General features: G+C 38.4%; 1 long non-coding RNA gene across 2 annotated transcripts in view; it reads left to right on the forward strand.

Moving 5' to 3' along the window:
- Window positions 1-6,313: 6,313 nt before the first annotated feature.
- Window positions 6,314-24,349, forward strand: part of LOC141739262 (uncharacterized) — a 120,665-nt gene continuing 102,629 nt past the window's right edge. For both annotated transcript variants that reach the window (XR_012585650.1, XR_012585651.1), the window contains exon 1: window positions 6,314-6,654. This is a non-coding gene — a long non-coding RNA (uncharacterized LOC141739262). The remainder of the gene's footprint in view (window positions 6,655-24,349) is intronic.

Consider the following 24,349-nt stretch of genomic DNA (forward strand, 5'->3'; position numbering starts at 1 on the left):
AATTTTGTGCGATAAGTGCATAGCAGTAATTAAAATCCATGGCTGAATTCAAAAGTTATGTATTTCCTTGAAGCTTTCTCCAGTAATAAATTAAACAGACTATTCCTCCTTTTTAACCATGTTTTAAGGTTTATTTTATCACAGATCATTGATACTGTTTGCCAGTCATGAACATTGGCCCATTACTTTCTTCCTGTTATGCACCATTGGTTTATATGCTATTTAAAATGCAAAGCCAAATTAAGCACTGTTGAAACATCATGCGAAAAAGGAAATATTTTATGAATAATGGAATAAAGGAAATGATTACTCAGCCTAGAATTTTAGAATCCTATTTCTATCTTGTAGCTCAACAAATCTAGCTGTAATAAAGATGGATCTTTAATGCCTAGAAACACTTGTAGCAGAGTCTGTTCCTACATTAGTAACAAACTGAATTGTTGCTTTAGAAAATAAGATCTTAATACGTCAGAAATATGGAAAGAAAATCAGCATCAGTCAAAGCAAAGCTCTTCTATGGGCTGTACAATTTCCTGAAAAAAGTTTAAAAGCAGTAGAAATAAGAAAAAGATCTGACTTGATAATAGAAAGGGTCTTTGGTTCGTTTGTTTGTTTTGTTAGAAAAGACTTTCAGATAAGAGACTAATTTCGTTTTTCAAAAAAATGTTTTACTATTTGGTGCTATGAAAGACTTAGTTGTTAATCTTAGTTGGATTTCTTTTTCCTGTTGAGACTTCAGTGTGGCTTTTAAGGCATACAGCAAAAAAATATATAAACCTACCGTTTTTATGTTAGCTTACTCTCTTTTGCATGGTTCTAATATGCATATGCACATCTTTTTTTAATGCAGAATCTTCAGTTCTGTTTTCTTTATGACATGAAAGATAACTTACGATCTGAGTCAAGCTTTGACACACAACTCATTTTACATCTCATTATGACTACAAAGCTATAAAAACATTATGAAAGGTCATTTTAAAAGCTTCAGATTAATCAAACTTTTGTAGTTAAAAGGTTAAGTATGCCCTTCTCACTTAGAGAGCAAAATGTGAGTCATTTTACTGGAACCAAGAATTTCATTTTATGGATGTTATAAATTGGTGCAACTTCTGTGACATTGCTTCCTTACTATCATCAACTGTATTCTCCCTCTTTTTACACTTAAATTTCAGTGAAAATACCTAAAATAAATAATGAAACTAGTTAAAAGAGCAATGAAACAGATACCAGCATTGTCTTTTACACAGTTGCCGTGTCAATGTTTCACGTGTTGTACACTACTCTTCTGAAACCTTCTCTTCAATATATAGAAAAAGCTGTTGAAGATTACCTACTGCTGCACACTCATAAAACATACTTCAATTATTTTTTTATTGAAACAGATACTTTTATGCAATGCAGATTCACTAACATCTTCTTATGGATTTTAAAAACATTTGATCCTTGTATTCTCCTCGATGCAAGGATTATTGTGTCCGAGCAGTGTTAACTACTTCACAGAATATAAGGAAGAGACTTACCATGTTCTTCATTCAGCTGGGTGTCAAACTAAGGTTAAATGGCATCATTGTAAAAGTTGATGCAGAGCATTAATTAGTTTTTCAGAGAAAGCTTTCCTGTGAGTAGTTGGGCCGTTAGCTTTTGGTTATAAGCTAGCCCTGAGCACATAAGTGTATAAATGACAGCAGAAAACTTCTATTCCCTTTCAGAGCTATTGAAATAAGTTAGATTTTTGGATTAGAAAGAGAGCCCTTTAAGATCAAAAGCAACTATCCATAGGAGGCAAAGAGGCATGGGAGGAACAAATTCTTCTTGAATCCTTCAGAGCAACAAAGGTTTTGGTATAGATTTGTCAAATCGTTTTGAATCTATTCAAGATATATTTGAAGAGGCAACAGCATGAAACTCATCCTACCTGAAATAGCAGAAAAGAAGTGAGGGGAAAAAACAACTCTTAACGTATATGTTCATACCAAATACTAACTTGCATGCTCTTCTAATAAAACCTAGTCAAGATAATTATGCTTCCCTTCCATTAGCTGCAACAATTCTGTTAATTTTTGCAGTTTGGGAATCAAAAGATTGTTTAAAGATTTAACTATACCTTAACAATTACATGTTTCTTCCTTACATATGGCAATAAAGTCTATTCAAGCATTTTTAGGTTGCTTTTAAATTATTCTTCCATTTCTGTGAACAGTGGGAAAACCTCCACAGTAACATTAAATAATAAACAAGATGGTGGATTTCTGGTTGGTTTTTCTTTGTTTTTAATGGCTGTAAGCAGAGCCTATATATTGAATTTACCACAGAATTCAATAAAGTATTTCCATGAATTTCAATTGCTGGCAGAAAATCCAGCCTTAAATTCCCAATCTCAAATTTACAATAAGACACATCTGAAATACGTAAGACTCGAAAATCCATTGGCAGGAAAAGTGAAAAAAGAGCTACTTTCAGAAATCAGTGATTCCTTAGCTGTCCACTAAATGGTATTTCAGTTGCCTTCGACATTGAGACAAGATGTATAAACACATAGAAACAGGTTTAATCTAGTTCTTGTGTTTAACAAAAATGTCATCATACACATTGCTTCAGATGACATTATTTTTATAATGCTTATATTAAATTCTCCCAAAGAGTATTCAGGGGTGTGCTTTGAGATTTATAACTGTGCTGTATTGGGTAAGACACTCATATACATCCTTGAGAAATGGCCTGATACCTGTCCTCAAATATTAATTCTAGGGAAACTACAGGCCAGTCAGTCTCACCTCTGTGCCCAGCAAGATCATGGAGCAGATCCTCCTGGGAACTATGCTAAGGCACATGGAAAACTGTGAGGTGATTGGTGACAGCCAATATGGCTTCACTAAGGGCAAGTTGTGCCTGACAAATCTGGTGGCCTTCTACGACGGGGTTACAGCATTGGTGGATAAGGGAAGAGCGACTGACATCATCTACCTGGATATGTGCAAAGCACTTGATACCGTCTCACACAACATCCTTGTCTCTAAATTGGAGAGACATGGAATTGACAAGTGGACCGCTCAGTGCATAAGAAATTGGCTGGATGGTCACACCCAAAGACTTGTGGTCAATGGCTGGACACTCGGGTGGAACCAGTGACAAGCGGTGTCCCTCAGAGGTCCATATTGGAAGCAGTGTTACTTAATATCTTTGTAGGGGGCATTGACAGTGGCATTGAGTGTACCTTCAAAGTTTGCGGATGACACCCAGCTGAGTAGTGTGGTTGTTACTGTAGAGGAAAGGGATGCCATCCAGAGGGACCTCATCAGGCTAGACAGGTGAGCCTGTGTGAACCTCATGAAGTTCAACAAGGCCACGTGTAAGGTCCTGCACCTCGGTCGCGGCAATCCCAAACATGGATACATGAGTACATGAGTGGATTGAGAGCAGCCATGTGGAAAAGGGCTTGGGGGTATTGGTGGATGAAAACCTGAATGTGAGCTGGCACTGTGCGCTTGCAGCCCAGAAAGTCAGCCGTATCCTGGGCTGCATCAAATGAAGTTGTGGCCAGCAGGTCAAGGTAGCTGATACTCCCACTCTCTGGAGCACTGTGTTGAACTCTGGGGCCCCCCACATAAGAAAGACATGGGCCTGTGTCACAGTCAGACCCTCTGCCACTCTCTGCCCCTTGAAGGGTGGAGGTTCCAAGTCTAAGGTACAAAGTGAGGTTTATTAGGATAAGGCACTTATTAAGTAGATAACAATTACACCACCCTGTGAGTGGGGACTCCTCTGCTTCTATTACAAATTCCTTATAATCTACCCAATAGGTACTACTCAATTCCCAAGAATTTATCCTTACCTGACATACCCAATTAAGGGAACATCACCAAGGCACAGGCCAGCCATTCCTCAAGAGCACTCCAGTTGGGCTCTTGGAGTACTTTATACATCCTTCCTCAGGGGTTTCTGTGGTCACTGCCCAGCGGTGCCATGTTTCTGTTGCTGGGCAAGCTCAGGGCTTGCAGCTGCTGGGCAAGCTTGGGTCCAGCACAATGACAGGTCAGACCCCCAATCAAAGCACTGCTGCTCGGTCTGGATCATTTCCTCACAACCCACTCAAGAGGATCCAGAGGAGGGCCACAATGATGATCAGGGGGCTGGAGAACATCCCCTATGAGGACAGGTGGAAAGAGTTGGGGTTGTTTAGCTTAGAGAAGAGAAGGCTCTGGGGAGATCTTAGAGCGGACTACCAGGGGGCCTACAGGAAAGATGGGGAGGGACTCTTTATCAGGGAGTGTAGGGATAGGATGAGAGGTAAACATTTTAAACTGAAAGAGGGTAGATTTAGATTAGATATTAGGAAGAAACTCTTTACTGTGAGGGTGGTGAGACACTGGAAGATGTTTCCCAGAGAAGCTGTGGCTGCCCCATCTCTGGAAGTGTTCGAGGCCAGGTTAGATGGGGCTTTATGTAACCTGGTCTAGCGAAAAGTGTCCCTGGCCACGGGAGACAGGTTGGAACTGGATTATTTTTAACATCCCTCACAACCCAAACCATACTATGATTCTGTGATTCTCCTTCACTACCGAAAATGTTATCTGCAGAAGCAGGAAGACTACTAAGTAGGAGTCAGAGTTTTAGCTGAAAGGTTTGGGGGGATGGAGAGGTGAGTTGGTGATTGTGTCAATGTTGTGAATTATTATCATCTTCTTTACTTAGTAAGTTAATGCTTCCTAGAAAAAAGCTTATTATTTACACTTTTTTTTTTGAGAGCACTGGAGCAAGAACTGAACTGACAGGGTCTTGTGCTTAGATTTCCAACAGATTTTCTGGTGACCTTGAATAGTAACATCTTTCTAAAATGGAAGAAATACAGTTGACCTAGGTGGGATAACAAAATTACATGTAAAGCACATTGATACGATCCACAGGAAAGTGACATAAAAATTCAATGTATTTAGTCTCATTTCAGGGAAGCACAATGTCATCATCTTCTTTATAGCCTATCTAGGCTTTTTGCTGTGCACAGATCAACATTACTTCAGTACACAGATGTTCATTTTATGCTACAAATAGTGTAGCAGTCAGTCAGGATTAGTCATAAACAACATGCACTAGCAAAGAAAATGTTCTTTACCTCAGAACCATAAAATAGTCTGGGCTGGAAGGGACCTGTAAAGGTCATCCAGTCCAAACTCCCTGCAATGAGCAGGAACATCTTCAACTAGATCAGGTTGCAGAGAGCCCCATCCAATCTGACCTTGAATGCTTCCAGGAGTGGGGCATCTACCACCTCTCTGGGCAACCCAACAACCAGTGTTTCACCACCCTCATTGTAAAAAATTTCTTCCTTCTATCTAGCCTAAATCTACCCCCTTTCAGTTTAAAACCATTAAACTGTGAATTCACTTGAAAACATACAACTAGTTCATACCCAAAGATTTGCAAACAGCGCATGTTTGTGAGCAGACCAGGCAATAACACTCAAATACGGATTTGGCTATGTAATGATATAGTCTTCATATCCGGTGGCTTCCTGTGCATAATTTGCAAATGTTTTTCATGTATACTTGAAGATTGTTCCCAGCACTATTACAAATATAACAAGCAAATTGCCCTGCGTCCAGATATACGTTAAGAAGCCTGTTACTTAAAGATCTTTAAGAATAAAACTTCTTTGGGGGCTTGAGGCCACCATATAATTCACTGAGGATATTCTGCCATGCATTCAGCAACTAAATCTACCTGCCCTCTTTCAACCCCAGTCCTGAAAGAAGTCAGTGAGTGCCCAGGGTTGTAGCTAGGTGTGGTGGGTTGACCTTGGTTGGTCAGACCCCCACACAGCTGGTCTCTCAAGCAAATGTTTTAATTAAGTATTCATACTAACCAAAGTTCTACAGAATTGTGGTGAGTTGACCGTGGCCAGACGTCAGATTCCCACCCAGCCGCTCCCTCACCCCACCTCCTCAACAGGACAGCCAGGGAAATAGGATGAAAAAGCTCGTGGGTCAAGATAAAGGCAGGAAGATCCCTGACCAATTACCATCATGAGCAAAACAGACCCGACTTGGGGAAAACTAATTTAATTTTGGGGAAAACTAATTTAATTGATTGCCCTTTAAAACAGAGCTGGGCGGTGAGAAAAAAAGTAAAAAACCTAGAACACCTTCTCCCCATCATCCCTTTATTCCCAGGCTCTCCTTCACTCCCGACAACCTGATCTCCTTTTCCTCCTGAGCAGCCCAGGGAAATGGGGAACGTGGAGCCGCGCAGTCCCACGGCAGCTCCTCTCTGCCGCTCCTGCCTCCTCACGCGTTTCCCTGCTCCGGGCCGGGCCCTTCCCAGGGGCTGCCGGGAAACCCCCGCCCCAGCGGGGTCTCTGCCGGGGCCGCGGGGGCATCTCCGCGGGGGCGCCCGGAGCCCCTCCTCCCCTCCTCCCGCTCTCCCCTCGGGGCTCGCAGGGCTGTTTCTCACCCGGTTTCCCTCAGCCCTGGCTGCCGGGCAGCGTTTTGCCCTTTCTGAGCCAGGCTTTCCCCGCGGCGCCCGCCCGTGGCTGAGGGGCTCAGCTGTGCCCTGCGCTGGGGCCGTTGGAGCCGGCTGGAACCGGCTGTGTCCGGCACGGGGCAGCCCCGGCCCGGCAACACAGGGGCCGCCCCGCAGCACCCGCCGCCGGCACAGTTGGTATGTAGCAAATTGCCTTTGTTTACCTTCTTCAAAAAAAAAAAAAAATTAAAAGCATGTAAACATTTTGCCTCTTCATGTTGCATATGTGTACCTGTAGCTGTGGAATATTTTTCTAAATTGAAAAAGCTTACAAACGCGTGGAGGACAGCTGTGCTCCGTACCGCTGTGTCACACCAGGTTACTGAAGCTGTAACGGCTTTGCAAGGAAAAAAACTAGAAGCACAGAGCTAACGTCATTCTGCAGCATTCGTACTTGGTGATATAGTATAAATGAAGCAAATACTGAAGATTAAAAGAACTGTTTCTGGTCTTCATCTATGGTAAATTGCCTCTAGAGCTCATGATCGGTCCTGTAGGTTCAGTACGTGTGCCACAAAGTACTTTGAAAGATATTAGAAAACTGCCGTGAGGTGAAGCGCTGTTTCTTGGTAATAATTATCAGAAAGATTTCAAGTCAGGAGTCACGTACCTCAAAAGGTATTATGAATTTTGATGTATTTATTTACATGCTTGATACAGTTGTTAACTTACAGGTATGGTGGAATTAATGGGCTCATAAAGCATAAATGTTTTCCATAAGCTATTTATTTGTAAGTCTTCTAAAACTACATTCTTGTTCTTAGAGAAACTGAGAAAAAAAAAATGAGTAGCGTTATTGACAAATTCAATTAAGAAAAATTCCTGCACGGAATAACAAATATTACTTTCAATAAATGTTTGTTTAAGCAGCATAACATTTCATGCTTTCATTACAGAAAACCCACACTCAGTAAGCTTTAAAAAATAGTTTGAACTTTAATAGTAATAAGTATGCTGGTGAAGTTTTAATAAGCAAAGAGGTGCTGGAGGTTAAGATAAGAGGGAAGTATGGTTTTGATTATGATCAGTGCCTCATTTTTTCAGTTAAAAAAGATACCATAAATGCTTTATGTAGTCTATTACTGTATCGGTTCTTTGGTCTTACCTTGTATAATGTAAATATCACTGAGACTAGTACAAAAACCTTGACCTTACATTGTGGTTGAGGCTGAATGCTATGGCTGCGTACAGTTCCAAAAACATAAATATCTTTCTTTATAATACACAGGGATTGAATACATAATGAGGAGCACTGCAAACAGAGCATGTCGAGGAAGCCAGGGAGGGCCTGTGCCGCAGTTTGTGTGGCCATCAAGGGCACTCATCCTACCTGACTCTCGAGGAAGAATGGCTGGCACTTGTAGGAGAGCAAAGGCTGCAGCTTGGGCTCAGTGGCCAATACCTCCACCCAGACAGAGCTGCTGAAGGGAGAGGCTGCAGTGCAGACCTCAGGCTGTAGGAGGTGCCTGGACCTTTCTCCTTGGGCAGGGATAGGCAGCACACCTGTCTATGAAAGGTGTGGCCAGGTGGAGGACCTCCCTGGAGGTGTTCGAGGCCAGATTAGATGGGATTTTAAGCAACCTGGTCTAGTGGGAGGTGTCCCTGCCCATGGCAGGGGGGTTGGAACAAGGTGATCTTTAAGGTCCCTTTCAACCTAAACCATTCTATGATTGATTCTATGAGTATTTGTTCTTTAAAATGTGTTTGGTTCTAGGCTTGTCTTGGGAATGACTCCATAGCAAAAGGCAGGATCTCCAATTTGAGGTCTTTGTGACTGTTACTGTCCTCTGGATTAAAGCTGTGTGGGGCAGCATAGAGATACCTATGCTAACTGTAAAAAAAAATTTGGTGTAGACAGCTGTGTCTGACTAAAGCAGATTTTTGCCTAGAGGAATTATCTCTATGAAGAGCCGTAGTTTATACCATCAGAAGTCCATCAAGACCCTTGTCAGCTCTCCAGTGTAAAGAACTTCTACCTCCTGTCTAGTTAAGGTCTCTTGAGAAGAGTTGGTAGCCGGATGAGTTCTGTAATATCAGATTATTTTTTTCTGGCTCCCTTCCATGCCTTTTGGTCACCTTTGGCTCTGTGTACTTACCAGCTACTTACAGTTTCCCTGCTAATACCTGTGAAGTGTTAGAAGTAGAAGAGAGTGCCAGGGTCTGCTGTTATTTGAGTGTGGGCTGGAAGACAAATTCCTAATTTGTGCCAGATGGGAAACGGTTTGTAGTGGCCTTGTACTCCAAACTTCAAAGCACGCTTTCTCTTTCATTATGACAAAAATGGCAGTTACTAGCCTATTATGTGACTTTTTTCCTCTGCCTCCCAGGTTTTCTGTTTGTGTCTCTATGAAGCACACAATGAGTATACCAGAGGAGGAAAGAAAATAATTTATGCTGGCACACCCCATGGCTTCACAAACGCTTGTATTGGCATAAGTGAAGAGGCAGTGAAAAATGTGGTTTTAGGGTGTTGTATTGGTTTTGGCTGGGATAGAGTTAAATTTCTTCACTGTAGCTTGCATGGGGCTATGTTTTGAATTTGGGCTGAAAATAGTGTTGATAACACCCTGACGTTTAGCTATTGCTGAGCAGTGCTTATACAGCGTCAAGGCCTTTTCTGCTTCTCACACCGCCCTGCCAGTGAATAGGCTGGGGGTGCACAAAAAGTTATGAGGAGACGCAGCTGGGACAATTGACCCCAACTGGCCAAAGGTTTATCACATACCATGTGACCTCACACTCAGCAATAAAACTGGAGGGGAGGTTGGGGGGAGGCACTGCTCAGGGACTGGCTGGGTATTGGTCGGTTGGTGATGAGCAATTGTTTTGATTTGCATCACTTGTCTTTCTTGGGTTTTATTTTCCTCTCTCTTTGTTATTTTTTCCCCTCTCTTTTCATTATTTTTTTAAAATGTTGTATCATTTTAATTATTAAACTGTTTTTATTTCAACCCACAAGTTGTCTCACTTTTACCCTTCTCGTCCTCTCCCCCATCGCGCTGCAGGGGGAGAGTGAGCAAGCGGCTGTGTGGTGCCAGCTGGGGTTAAACCACAACAGCTGGTTTAACATGTATATGTATATACTTTGACCTTCTTGTTGCCAAATGCATTTTCAAGGATGATATCAAAATTCTTGTACTTTATTCTTCTTGAGTCCAGAATTCTTTCAAGATTAAACTGCAGTTTCAAGAGTATACTGTAGCCATGATCAGATTCTTTGCAACCAGATTGTTTGGGGTTTTAAATAGGTACTGCTCATATAAACTCAGTTAATACAGTTACTTTACCACAAGAAAGAACATAATTGTGAGCACAATATGTACCTTGGTTACTGGTCTAATCCCAAACAGGCAAAAGAGCTCAATGTTACTATTCCAACTGTGGACATTTTACTGCTTTGTATGTGAATATTTCAGTCAACTTCGGTTCATTCCAGGTATTGCTCAAATTTGGTAAGCTGTTACTGCCAGGACAGTATCAGTGGAGCTGGTTAAAATGTACACAGCGTTGTACTGTTGGAAGTAAAATACTTTAACATAGGTAAAGAAAATTAATAAAGGTTTGGGGGATTTTGTTGGGATTTTTTTTTTGAGACATGCATAAGTGGAAAAATCAATTCCCTGTACTGGAAAAAAAAAAGAAAAAAGACAAAATTACTTTGGGGCAGATACCCAACAAGTCTACTTTAAAATGCAGATATATATATATAACCACTGGGATTTTGAAATGACACCTATCTGCCTCAGTGACAAAATACATTTATCTGTATACAGAGGACCAGTTTTTATTCATGGCCGTATTTCAAACAGAATATGTGATTATATACAATTTGCTGTCTCAGATGTATGTCCCTCGCATCATTAATATAACAGCTGCCATTCCTTTTTGACAAGATTAGTAGCAAAATTTAGAAAGAAGCTGAGCCTGATCACATTTTTAGAATGTTCAATTTGGAGTAGCTTTGACCATCCTTCTGCGTCTTTTGTAAGTAGGTGAAATTTCACCTGCTTGCATTTACTTTATTAGATATGTGAGCTATCAGCATGAATAACAAATATTCCATGGTGATCTAACTTGAGCATGAGATACTGCAATATATATGATTAGTTAACTCTTCGTTTCCTACCGTAGCTTGATGAATACAGACAGGTTCACTGCTGCCCTCTAGGTCTTGAAAGATCTGAGTCTCTCAATTTTGCAATGCACTTTTCGGTTGCAGATCAGTACAAAAATCCAGTCTCAAATCAACCAAATAATAATAATAATAATAATTTAAAAAAAGAGGAAGCAGGCAATAATAAAGAAATGTTGAAAGTAACAAGTATCCTTGTGTAAATACAGACTATCTTTAAACTTTTCAGTTTTGTTTTCCCTGTAATCTGTGATCAAATAATTTTTTTATCCTTGATTTGGTATTTTTATTGTTGTGCTCAATGTTAGACATTAAAGTGAAATGCTTATGTTTTCTGTCACCCGATTTGTCTGATATTCAGCATATTGATACAGATTAGTTGCATTATAAAGTAAATCCACAAATGCAATGCAAAAGCTTAATACATCTGAAAAGAAAAAATCTATCTGGTTCAGTCTTGCTTTTTAAAGATCGTCTAAATTAAGTCAAAATTCTCCATTTTGTTCTACACGTTAGGTATTCCTTGGCATCAGATCTTTTGCAAAATTTTAGCTATACCGTTTCTAATAGTCTCCAGAAGAGTCAGGAAGTAAAATTTATAAACAATTTGCCAACACTAAGATGATTTTAGTAAAGTCTTTATCACCTTTAAAATAATATTTTAAAATAATACAGATATAGCTTTTATTTGGCAGTGAAAAGCTTTAGGATCACATTTGTGATTATGGATGTGAAGATTGGGAGGCAGCCTTGGCTGCAGTGACAATGAGATGGTGGAGTTCAGGATCCTATGATGAAGAAACAGGGCAAAAAACAGGATCACAAGCCTGGACTCTAGCAGAACACACTTTAGCCTTTTTAGGCATTTTCCTGGATGAATCCCATCGGATACAATTCTGGAGAGAAAACGGCTTTAGAAGATCTGGTTGATTTTCAAGGATCACTTCCTTCAAGCTCAAGAATGGTTCATCACAATGAGCAGGAAATCAAGCAAAGGCCTGCATGGATGAACAAGGAGCTCCTGACTGTACTCAAGGATAAAAACACAGGAGTAATATTGAGTCAATGCCTGAGCATACAGAGATGGCCTTAGGAAAGCCAAAGCTCACCTGGAGTTAACTCTGGTGAGGAGCATGAAGGGCAACAAGAAGAGCTTCAATAAGGACAGCAGCAGCTAAAGGAAGACCAGGGAAAATGTGGTCTCACCGCTAAATGGGGCAGGGAAACTGATGACAAAGGACATAGAAAAGGCTGAGGTACTCATTGCCTTCTTTGCCTTGGCCTTTCCTGATAAGGCTGGCCTTCAGGAATCAGGGTTCCAGAGTTGAGAGTCTGGAGCAAGGAAGACTTACCTTGGCAGAGAAGGAGAACATTTAAGCAAACCGGATACACATGGAGCCTGATGGGATGCATCTATGACCGATGGGGCAGCTAGCTGGCTGATGCCATTGAGACACCACTCTCAGTTATCTTTGAAAGGTCATTAGCATCAGGGGAGGTTCCTGAGGATTAGAAGAAAGCAAATGTCACTCCTGACTTCAAGAAGGGCAATAAGGAGGCTATATGGTCAGCCTCATGTCAATTCCTTGGAATGTAATGGAATAAGTAATCTTTGAAACTATTTCCAGACATAGGAAGGATGAGAAAATGATTGACAGTACTCAGCATGGATTTACAAAGGGCAGATTGTGTTTGACCAACCTGGTAGCTTTCTAAAATGACATGACTGGGTTGGTAGGAGAGGGGAGAGCAGTGGATGTTATTTACTTTGGATTTAGTCAGGCTTTTGACACTGTGTCCCATAACATCCTCATAGGTAAGCTGATAAAATCCAGATGAAATAGTGAGATGAACTGAAAACTGCCTGAACGGCCAGACTCAGAGGGCTGTGATCAGTGGCATAGAGCCCAGCTGGAGGCAACAACTGAACCCTGGGCTGTCTCCTTTATAAATACAAAAATAGAAGACAGGTTATATCAATTATATAAAATGCAAAAACAGTTTGGTACGGCTATTTTATTCCGGTGAAATAAAATAAAAAAATATTGTGGAATACTTGCACTGTGAGCCAGACTTTTATCTCTCCCATATCAGTATACAAACCCCCAGTATCTTTCTCAGATAGCCTTACTGAAGACTACTGCCTCATGTAAAGGCTGGGCTTCATGGTATCAGAAACCAGGACTGTCTTCCAAAGTTTAGACCGTTGCCTTGTGTTTCCTTCCCATACCTACTATGAACTACTAAGGATTGATCTTTATTCTAACCCTGTTATTAGTTGCATATTTTGGACAGAGTATGAATGCAGGCATGGATTTGCTCAAGGATAATCAATTAGTATATCACAAATGAGTACTTTGTCAATTGCATACACGAACTCTTAGCAGAAGGTAGGAAGAATCATAGTAAAATGCTCTATTATGATGGAGGACAGTGATATCGGTTCATCTCTCTCCTTGTTAATTTCAAATGTGGTTTTCTGGCAATACAGTTTTCTTGCAGGCAATATTCAAGTACAAGCAGAGTACTCTGTAGAGAGCCACAGAATTTTATTAACAGAAATTTTTATTAGCCAGTCTGAAAAAGGAGCTGAAAACAAACATCAATAAAATTCACAGAACATGGTATCAAACATAAAATAACAAACTCCTGCCTGAAAACTTTTCATTGTTAACTCTCTGGATTTCTGGGAAGCGTCTCATGATGGCAAATGTAACACAGTTGGCACAGAAGCACTCACTACAGTTGTCCAGTACTATCCAATACATTGCACCAAAGACAAATCTAAAGATGAGAAATAAGTTTTTAAACTGAGTTTTTTCCTCCTTCCAAAAGAAGTATATTCATGGAGTATTTCAGCAAAATGTTCCTAGCGGATCTTTAAACTTCGTGTTCTTGAATTGTCTGTCAGACCCTAGTACTGTTGAGGCACAAACATAAAGTTTGACAAGGAAAATCCCGTTAGGTCTACTCAGTCATTCCATGTTCATGAATCCTGTTCACTTGCATTTTGGGACCCTTCTTCCGTATTTATTTCCAATCACCTTCTCAGATCTCCATTTATTCACTTCACTTCCCTTTTCCCCCAAATAATTTTCTCCCACCTTATGCCTTATCCATACCTAAGATGGTTGGTAGGACTTCCTTTCCTGTGCTGATAACGAAACGCCCATTTTACCCAAGCTAGAAAGGTAAGTGGCAACTGTATACACTACAGTTAGGCTAGGACTGAAGGAGACTCCCAGTAAAGAAAACTGGTGCACCAGGTACAGCAAATAGATTTCTGCCAATAAAACTCCAATGTCAAATGCATTGTGCAAAGACTGCAAATTCAGCTGTCTGAGCTATGCATAGATTTTCCTCATATATGCAGGGCTGGGAGTAGCTCTTAACTGATTACATGAGCAAAGCTGCAAATGTCATAACAAAATTAAGTGTATTTATACTTGGACTGATCCTCTGTGAATTTAAAGTACAAGGTATTCCAGTTACTGCGTAAAGAAGTATTAATCAGCCACTACCTGAGGTGATTTAGTGACAGAATTCAACAATTGCGAAATTTAAGAAACTACTCCACTACCTTGAAAATGAATTCATTTTTTGTTTGTATATTCGTCTTTTGTGTTTGCTTTATATGAACACCGAGTATTTTTTTGCATAAACGCTTGCAGAAAAAGCACTTCAGGTTAATACACCCAACTTCTCTGAATGCTTAGTATGTACCAACAACAATCCATCAATAAAATAGTGACTAAAATGAAGTGTTAGTAAATAATTGTGTTTGAGTCATCTTTGTTTGTTTGGCTATACGTTGTTTCTTGCAGAGCAATTAAAGTATGCTGAGCATTTTTCAAAGCATCTGCCTGCTTGGAGAATGGCAATCGATCTAACTTCCTATAGGAATAGTTCAAAGGTTATTTTGTTGTGGTAAGTAGACTTTTCATTTGAAGGCTTAGAATAGTGGAATAAACTATCTATATGTTAGTTTATCTCATAATAAGTCACAAGCATTTAAAAAAAGATGATTTCTGCGAAAATCCTGGTCTGGAAACCCTAATCCTGGTCTGCAAAAGTAACAGCAGTTTAAAGAAATTACTGAGCTCTCACAGGATAAGGCACAAAACCAACCGTACTGTGCTGATACTCAGAAGCAGATCAATATTTAAAGCAACTTTCAAAACATTCACAGTATTCTGAGGAAAAAATCATTAGACTTGACACATTTTCTCCTGCAGTTGCTAATGCTGTTTAGGTAATCTTTTTGCTTTCTAAATAATATGCCTGTGTTATGGGTTAGTAGAGAATGCCCTAGACCTGCTACAATTGCTATATGTTCTAAGTCAGATTCTGCCGTTGTTCTTCATAATATCTGCTTGAAGAACAGTTCCATTGCTGGTACGGGTGGAATTATCATTTTTCACTTTGAGACACATACACTTTGAAGCCTCATTAGGATGCCTCTTTGAATGTACTTGGAATACAGGCTTGTACCTCTGTCACACAGGCTGTGTGCCTAAGGTTAGGCAGCGACATGAGTATCTGTGTGGAACTAGAAGGTCTACTGATTTACTATTAGGGGTTTTGTTCTACAAAATTTGGACAGAAATAGGAATTTTGATTGTTTGACAGAGAAACACTGTGACTAGAAACGGTATTTTTTTTGTTTTAATAAAAGTGTGGCTGGAAACTTTTGATCCAGCTATGGGTTTGGATATCAAATACCTCTGAAATTCATTTCTATTTAGATCTAAATTCTGTGTAAACGTTTTGCATCTTCAAATCTATTTTCAGTCCCCATTTGTATGATTTTCACTAGTACTTTTTTGTGATTGTGATGAAAAAGATCATGTGATATCTTTCATTATACCCCAAACAAAACATTGAGCAGTTTCTCCCAAACAGTCTGAGCACCTGTGATACCTAAAAGCTCTCAACAGACAATATATAATAGTAACAGAGGAAGAGTGGGAAGGGCACTGATACACAACATTGAGTACAATAAATTCTTCGGCTTTTTCTGGTTTGATAGCTGGATTTGATCTTATTTTAAAGAATTTCTCCGGACACATGCTAGCACTGGAAACAAAGTGAAAAATAAGAGATGAGAAAAATCATTTGAGGTCTGAGAGATCATGCAGCTTACAAGTTCAAGGAAGCTGTTTTATTTGGGAAGTGAGGTGTTTGCGAAGGAAGCAGATACCTAGAAAATCAAAAAAAGGTCAGAGGCAAGTCTCGGTGTTAGGATTTGGAAGTTACTTAGACCCTGAAGAAAAATCAAATTTGGGTTTGATGTAGAAAAAAAAGGGAAAGCAGGCGAGAACTCAGAAATACAATTAAAGGGAACATTTCTTTATCAGTGAAACAAATTATTTACATACCTTTAATACAGTTATTAAAGCTTTTTATCATGGTATTGGTACTCTTGGCAAGGGGGTTGGTGGTGGTTTTTATGATTTGTTTTTCAGTAAAGGGTTTAGTTAAAATAGGCTTTTCCAGATTGGGATTGACATTATTAGGGAACACGTGCCGGCCTCTACAGCGTGTGATGAAGAATGATAGAATGCTTTCGAGTGGAACTGAGTGGATCAGGCTTTGAGGTACAGCTTCTACATAAAAGTAAGTTATTTGATTAGAGAGCCACTAAATCAAACATGAAAACACAGGATATGGAGACATATGTCTTGAACTGTCTTGTTTGTATAAAATTAGACACAGACATTTTAAATGCGGTTTCAGTTTAGGAAGTAATTCCATTTATACTGGTCATTTCCAGGTGACTTACACAGTAATTAATGGTGTATAAATATCACTGTTACAGATGTGCTTGGTACAATGTGCTTGTAAATTCCAGAAATTTGCATCTCAAATAATGACAGATTATGTGGATCCATTCTAAAAGTCATCTCAGGCCAATTCTGCTGACTTTTGGTAAGTGTTCTTGCTATTTGTATTCCAAAAGTACTAGTTATTTGTCACTCAAACAAAAAAAAATCCTAAAATCTCACTTCTAGTGGAATAAAGATGTTCCTAAAAGCATTTAGAAAAGCTGCCTGTATGTGTAATATTATTTTTCCTTTCTTCAGCATCACTGTTCAGGCAGTGGTCCAGTTCAGAGAGACTTGATAGTTGATAGGTTCAACTAACATATGAAGCAAAAATATCTTTTAACACAAATGTACTTCTGAATGCGTCAACATTTAGTGTGTTCCCTGACTACCTATTAATCCTAGGTAATCCATCAAAATTGTACACTTAATATTCTGTCCTGATTTACAGCCTTTTCTATCAGTAACAGTAAAGGGTTTATCCTCATACTACTGGGCTTTAAAGACATCAGCATAAATCAGAAGATAAATATTTGTGTGGTGGGTTCATCATTCCAGGTGATTATCTTAACCTGTGATGAATGTGGATATATTGATTTTACAAGAATACATCTCTGTAAGCATGAATTAAATCACCTGATACTCTGGACACTGTAGTGTCTGGGAAAAAAACCCTGCTTCATTTTTTTTCAAGTGAAAATGTGATGACTCCTATTTTCTTTGCAAAAATAGTTGTCTTGAAACATCTGACTATTTTATTCAAACTTTTGTATTGTTCAATTTGCTTGTCAGACCAAAATAATGAATAGATCACATAGTCAAGATTTAATTTCCTTTTCCACTGAATCTGTGTGAATATAATAGTTCTCTTGTATAACTGTATAAGCTAATGTCAAGTGAGAGTAAAGCTGTCACTCAAGTGCACATTAGAATGCAGATGAACATCTACAGAATGTGGTAAATAGCACTGGTTAAATAAAAAGGCGTGACCTTTATTAAGTGATTAGAACATTATTTCACTGCCAATATATATAACTTGCCCCAAGGATTCAATCTGACAGACTAATTCGGTGAGAGACAAAACAGGTGCATTTGATTAGAGAAAATATTTTGGTGTGTGTCAGCTGAACAGTTAGTGACTTTTACCTCTTTTAGAGGATAAATTAATCTGTCACCTGCTTCAAAATCCCGTAGTTTTTACTGGTTCCTGACTTGCTTTTGCTTAACTTTTCTGAATTTTGTTATGTACACTTCATAATCTGAAGCACTGAAAGAGCAGATGGAAGAAAGTAGGGCCAGATTCTCACACTTGGGATAAGGAGCACTTTAGACAAGGTGTGGTTTCATCAGTTTCAGTGGAATTACTCATGGAATAAAGAACTGATATCATCTGAGTACGAATACGAGCAACCTGTAATACATCAGACTGATTTGCTAACAGCGATCTGTGACACTGTGACAGAATAACTAAAAAAATGCTGTCTGTTACTGAAGTAAAAGGTATACCATAAAATTCTGCTACTAGAATAGAATATGTCCCTCGTAACATTACTTCTTGGTATCAGTAAGCAGTAATGGATGGAGCGTCCAGAACAGATCAAGTATCAGGTATTCAATGATTGTGATAGATGACACTTTTTGAATATATTCAGAAACATGGTACAATCTGAAAAGTTACCAAATGGGTTCTTATTTTTTCATAAGATTTGCTCCAGGTGCAATTACAATATATATTTCCATACTTTCTAAGAAACTGGTCCTTGCAGTGCTGAGACAGACATGAATTACCAGATGCACATAACAGGATCTCCTCTGATCAAGTGTTTGCTCTTCTGGTGTTCTGCTTGAATATGTTTTATCAGAGCTTGCACAGACTCTCATTCCACAGGAATTAAGTTTTCTTCTTTTGCCTCTCTAAGGTTTGTCCTTGGCAGACCAGGTAGGCTTTAACGCATAAGGCTTATTATGCTGTTCAAGGTTAGGAAAGTAATCATTGTAATATCAATTAATGAAATAAGAAGGAAGCCAGTTCTAATTTAGACAGCTCAGAAAAAAAGATGTGTTGATCGAACACAATTACTTAAAGGTGACTCAGAGAAGAAAATTATGTCTGTGCCCTTTTTTTGCTTCATTATGAAATATAACCAAGGTCAGAACATTTTTTATTTTTCTTTAAATGTTGGTTGTGTTCACATTGAAGATTAAAAAAAAAATAAAATCTTTTTTGTGGAACATTTTATAGACAAACTGGTTAATACCTTTGAATAGCAGGCAGCTTATTTCAATGTCAAACATCATGTAACCAAGATTAAAAAATGTTCTCATGTCACTGACGAGTCATGCATAGGTATGAGTATTATACAGTTATTACCTGATACTTTTGTCAACAAATCTCAACTTTTCCCATAACTCTTGCCACTTTGGTTGTAGAATATTGTTAAGCAGAAACTGCCAAGCATATTGATCATGGGAGACTGACACTGAATAAGTTGTATTTCATATGTGTCTTAGTTGAGGCTAGTGTGCTAACTCAGCGACTTGGTCTGTTGATCAAGTATAGTAAACATAAGTTGATGTAGCATTTTTACTACCATTAAGTTCTTTTTTGTATTATGCTGTAACATCTATAGTATAACTCAACGTATATAAAAAGCCAGTTTAGACCTGGTCATGGATACACATAGGATACACATAGCCAGTTATAAAAAAAAATATATCTAGTCTTATTCTCAGAAACAGTTCCAAAAAAAGCATTATATTATTTAGACATTTGTACTGTTTTACAAAAATCTATACATAAAAGGTCTGAAGTTTTCAAAAAATTGAAGTGAGACTTCAAATCCAAAGTTCTTGTTTGATCATACTGCTGAAAACATAATTCAGTTATCAAGGACTGGTTAAAAAACCCAGGGATGTGGGTGGATGACCTTCTAGAAACTGGTCCATAACAGGTCTAATAATTTACATGCTTGCTTCTCAGCTAACCTGAGAGCATTTCCCATTGATTTTAGTGTGTTGAAATCTATGTCTTCATAATTCTCTGTGCTATCAACATCCACAACTTTTGTAGAGTAGAGGCAATAATGGTACCATTTCCATGTTTTGTGAGGCAATAATAATGATTCTAGTGAAGTTAAAATGAAGGGATGTAATAAAAGGAAGGATATATGTCCAGGAGTGTAATCATGTCCATTTTTTTCTTTATCCTGATTGAAGGAATCTCTCGTTGTGAGCAGACAGATTTAGAAACTGCGCTTATGAAAGGGGAAGGTAAAGAAAAGGGCAGTGTGTAGTAGAAACTAACTCCAAAGGGAACATTGTCAGCTGGATGGAAAAAGGTGAAGATTACCATGTCATAAATTCTTAAAGACACACATTTTCTCCAGCGTTGTCACAAAACTCTCTCTGTTTGTTGAAGAATAAGGAAATAACAACTCAAGTAGCTGGAAGCTGTCACCACCAACAAGGATGCCAGTTATGGTTTTTGGAACACTCTCTTACTACACCATCTGGATGCCTTTAGTACAAAGTCCAAATATGAAATCACATGAGACCACATTTGTAACAGACATGCTTATTTGAGAATAGGAAACATTTTGCAATATTTATGTAGTGCTTTTTTTTTTCCTCCATCCTTAATAATGTACAAATAAACTGGATTTATCATCTTTTCATAGCTCAGTTCTCCACCTGCACTTTCTTAAACATCTTTAACAGTACGTGTGTTTTATATGACAGAATGCTGCACCATGGTTTTAGCACACATTGCAGCATCGTGAGAGGCTCGGCAAATAGGCAGGGATCACTTCCTTGATCTTTCCAGTGTGAGACCTGTACTCTGTACTCTGCAGTCTTACTTCTTGTCCATGTTTGCACAAATGTTAAATATTTTACTGTCCGGTAGTGAATTGTTTGCTTACATTTTCACAATACATCCTTTTCTCCACCTTCTAGAGGTACGTAATGGAAATACATTCTCAAAGTTAAGATTTATTTCAGTTGGAATTTTTTGATCAAATCTTACCAATTCTTTTCGAAGTGTCAACTACTGCGAACGACGAGTGAGAATATGTGGCTTTGCAATATTGAAGACTGCAGTCTTCAAAGTAGTTGAATACTTAATGACTGAGACTCATCTGTCTGTTACAATCACAAATTGTAACAGCATTTTTTGCAAAAGCTTACACCACGCTGTGCATCTTCCCTGCTCAGAGTCTGTTATGAAGTTAGGCTAAATAAGTGTGAATGTTAATCCACTACAATGGGGTATTACTGCTAAATTTTCAGTTATGCAACCAGGACCACAGTTTTTCTCAGTTCTGCCTTTTACCTCTGGTCCTTCCGTACACAAAAGCAGAAAGAATAAAATATTATATACTTAGTTACTCCGTTTAATTTTATCTTCAGTATAACTTCTAAATTGACTCTCACTTAGGTGAGAATCCATTTTGAAGGGTGTAAGGTAGCATCAAACTTTGAACAAACTTTAGATTTTTCTGCGTGTTTCTGTGTCACCTAACATATTTCATGGTTAATACGAATGACTGCAATTTGGCCTGTAAATAGAAATCACTTCTACCTCCTAGATGTTTTCCCTGCTGTAACTAGAATCAAAGGATTATTTATATTTGAGTTTTTTACTTGTGGAAATACAATCTTAAAAATATATGAGGCTTTTAGGTAAGACATAATTCACTCATAAGGCCTGGAAATAAATCCATGTACAGGCTATTTTAAGCCAGAAAGCGTTAGGCTTTCTGGAAAAGACTTATAAGCTCCTGATTGTTTTCTGATTGTTTCAGTTTTTCTTATTTTAAACAATCTAATCTAAAGTCTGTGCACAGCATGGTGTGTAGTTATTTCTACACACTTAAATGGCACGTGCAATTGTGGTCTGATCCTACGTATAATGGACACAGTCTGTTCTTTCGTTAAGTCCTCAGTTCACAAAAGACAGTGCCTCAATGTGTGCATTATTTTAGCTGTAGTTACTTTGAAGTTAATGTACTTGGATTCATTTAGACCAACTGAATACCCAAGTACTTATACAGGAGGTGCAGTATCAGTAGAGCGAAAGGAGAAATTGCTGAGCTGCTCGTAGTCTAGCCTGACATCATGCTTTATGAAGTAATGGATAAAGCAACATATTACTTATATACAGATATTTCTGTGTCTGATTCTGACAAAACCAGATTTGCAAATTTGTGCTTTAACAGCAATGTAATTTTATTTTAGAGTCACGATCCTGAATTGCCAGTGCACCCTACTGTGCAAGGAGAACTTCAGTTTTACTGGAATTGCACTTAAGGAAAAAAAAATAGAAACCTGAAGAGTCATGTTTGTATGCTTTGCAACATTACTTATGTCTAGAAAAAAGGAGCAGAGGATTTTTTTATGTGTTTCCTACCCACGTATTGAACTTTGAATGGAATATTTTGTGAAAGGAATGGAAAAGATATTCTTGGCTTTCCTCTCCTCTGGCTCCTCCCATTGTCTTTCTTTTGCCTTAGATTGCGTATTGTCTCTGTTCATGGAAAACACTGGAGAAGTGTATCTTTGCCCCATTTATCAATTATGTTATGGTGACTGAGCATCAGTGGAGTATCCAGAAATATCAGTTATCTAATAAGAACCGGATTATGTGATTGAGGTGCTTAAAATAAACGCAATATATTGTGAGAATGAGGGTCGTTTACAATGGCATCTGTAACTGATACTTTAGTTACAGATTTGTCCTAGTTTCGTTTGTTTTTACTAATTTCTAAGCGCTATACCTCAGCCATAAGCATTGCTTGCACTACCATATGAAACATTTCTTCTTGGACAGGCAAGAAAACATGTTTTTCCAAATAAAAAAAAAAAGAAGGAAAGAATCCAAAGGCTTAATTATGTTTCCATTTTTTACTCCCTGTTTCTGAGTGCTTCAACAACTATTAAGATATCAGCTACCCATTGGAAGTCAATAGATAAGTTCTGTGGTACTTTCAATGTTTTCCATCCTCATACTTAGGCAAAGTTAGCTTAAAAATTGTATATGGAAATGTATCTGAAGTCAGGAAGTTTCTTATAAATGTCACTTTCAAAGTCCTTAAGTTGTAGGAGGAAAAAATAATGACCTGTGGTTTGCGATGCTAAATGAAATGAATGGATAGAAGAGTCAGATGCTAAGTGCCTCTGAAAAATCAGTCTATTGATCTCGGTGTGCATTGGCTTCCAGAAACGTAAAACAGGAATAACAGAAACTCCCCGCAAGTTGGTGGACTTGAATGGAATAATTCACTAGTGTTTCTTAGATGCTCAACTACTATGGTGATGAATACTCATAGCTACAATGGTAAATAATAGAAGTTCAATTAATTATAAATTTCTGTGATGATCACTTCTCTTTTCACTTCTTTCTGTTGAAAAGAACTAAAAATTAGGTAATTTTAAACAATGAAACATCTGGTATTTTCCTTCTTGAAAAATGCAGATATACAGAGTTTAAAAGCTGACTCTAAAGTGTTCATGGCTATGTCAAAAAACATTTAAATTTTTTCATGTTCATTAATGTGTAGACAACTTCAATTAATAGATAACTGTGAGTTTCAATTAGGTGTACATTAACAAAACAAATGTGAACATTATTAGTTTTTACTTTTTATTTTAGTCTCCAATTGCATGTTGCGGTAAAGGCAGAAGTTGAAGAGATTTACCTCTGGTTTATTCTCTATTTAGATGTTATGTGCAGTATCAAATCAAAATCTTCCTGTATTTTCTTGTCCAGGTGAAATCTATAATGTTATTTGGAAGATAGCCTTTCAGTGGCTCTATTTTTATGCTTCTTTTCATATTTATTTCTTCAGCGAAAATTGTTTTAGAAGAATTATAACACAGAAGAATAGAGTTCCCCTCCCCACCAAAAAAAGGAAACAAAATAACATGCCATCACTGAATGGTAACAAGGTGGATTTAGAAAGAAGGTATGTCTGTAATATATAGGGCATACCTAAACAAAATGTCCTAATCGTGAAGCGAAGTAGTAAACACTTGAGCGAGAGATGCAGACCAGACACACACAGAGGAAGCTTCTTTCCTTCTTCACCTCTTCTGCTTCAAACACCACTTCACATTTTGGACTAGTCAAGAAAGCAGAGTCCCTGCTTCCTGCACTTCTCTGTCTTCCTTTCTTGAGTATCCTTCATCCTTCGTATTGAGCAGTATGTAGACACGTTGTCTCACAGACCCAGACAAATTAATTCAGCTTACCTGTAACAACAGAGGCGATTTGCAGTAGCTGGAAATGAAATTAATCAGATTGCTAGGGCAGTTCTAGTTGACTTTCGCACCGTTCAGTTTCTTCTCTCCTCCCAGGGTATGGCTGGACATTAATCACCTTTCCTTTGGGACTAATAAGTTGTTATTGAACCAGAAGTGCAGAATTCTCTGGCTGTGTAGTCTGGCAACAACATCAATATTTTAGTGCGAAAGGTCAGATATTATTCATTCTGGAGTGTGGTGCACTTCTGTGATGTTATATTTGGCTTCAGTTATAGTTGGCTTCCTTTTTTAGTTGGGGCAGATTATATCAAATTTATAGCACTTAAGTTGTTTTGTAACTACATAATCACTAATCATGTAAATTCTGTGCCAATTTACTGCCACTATTTCTGTGCACAATGAAGGAACAATGATCTTGGCAAATATGCTATTTAGTATAGTAGCCATCATTCTGTAAGGGATGCCTATGTCATATTAAAGCAACTAAAATAAGTGAAAAGACCTTAGATTTTACTTGTGGAAAAGACATTCAGATTTTTAACTCTGCTCAATATGAACCTCTAATCTTCAGTTTGGATATTTTCTACATGGATGACATTCCTCTTGTGAGCCTGCT

This window comes from Larus michahellis, chromosome 2 (assembly GCF_964199755.1).
Source record: "Larus michahellis chromosome 2, bLarMic1.1, whole genome shotgun sequence".
Lineage (NCBI taxonomy): Eukaryota > Metazoa > Chordata > Aves > Charadriiformes > Laridae > Larus > Larus michahellis.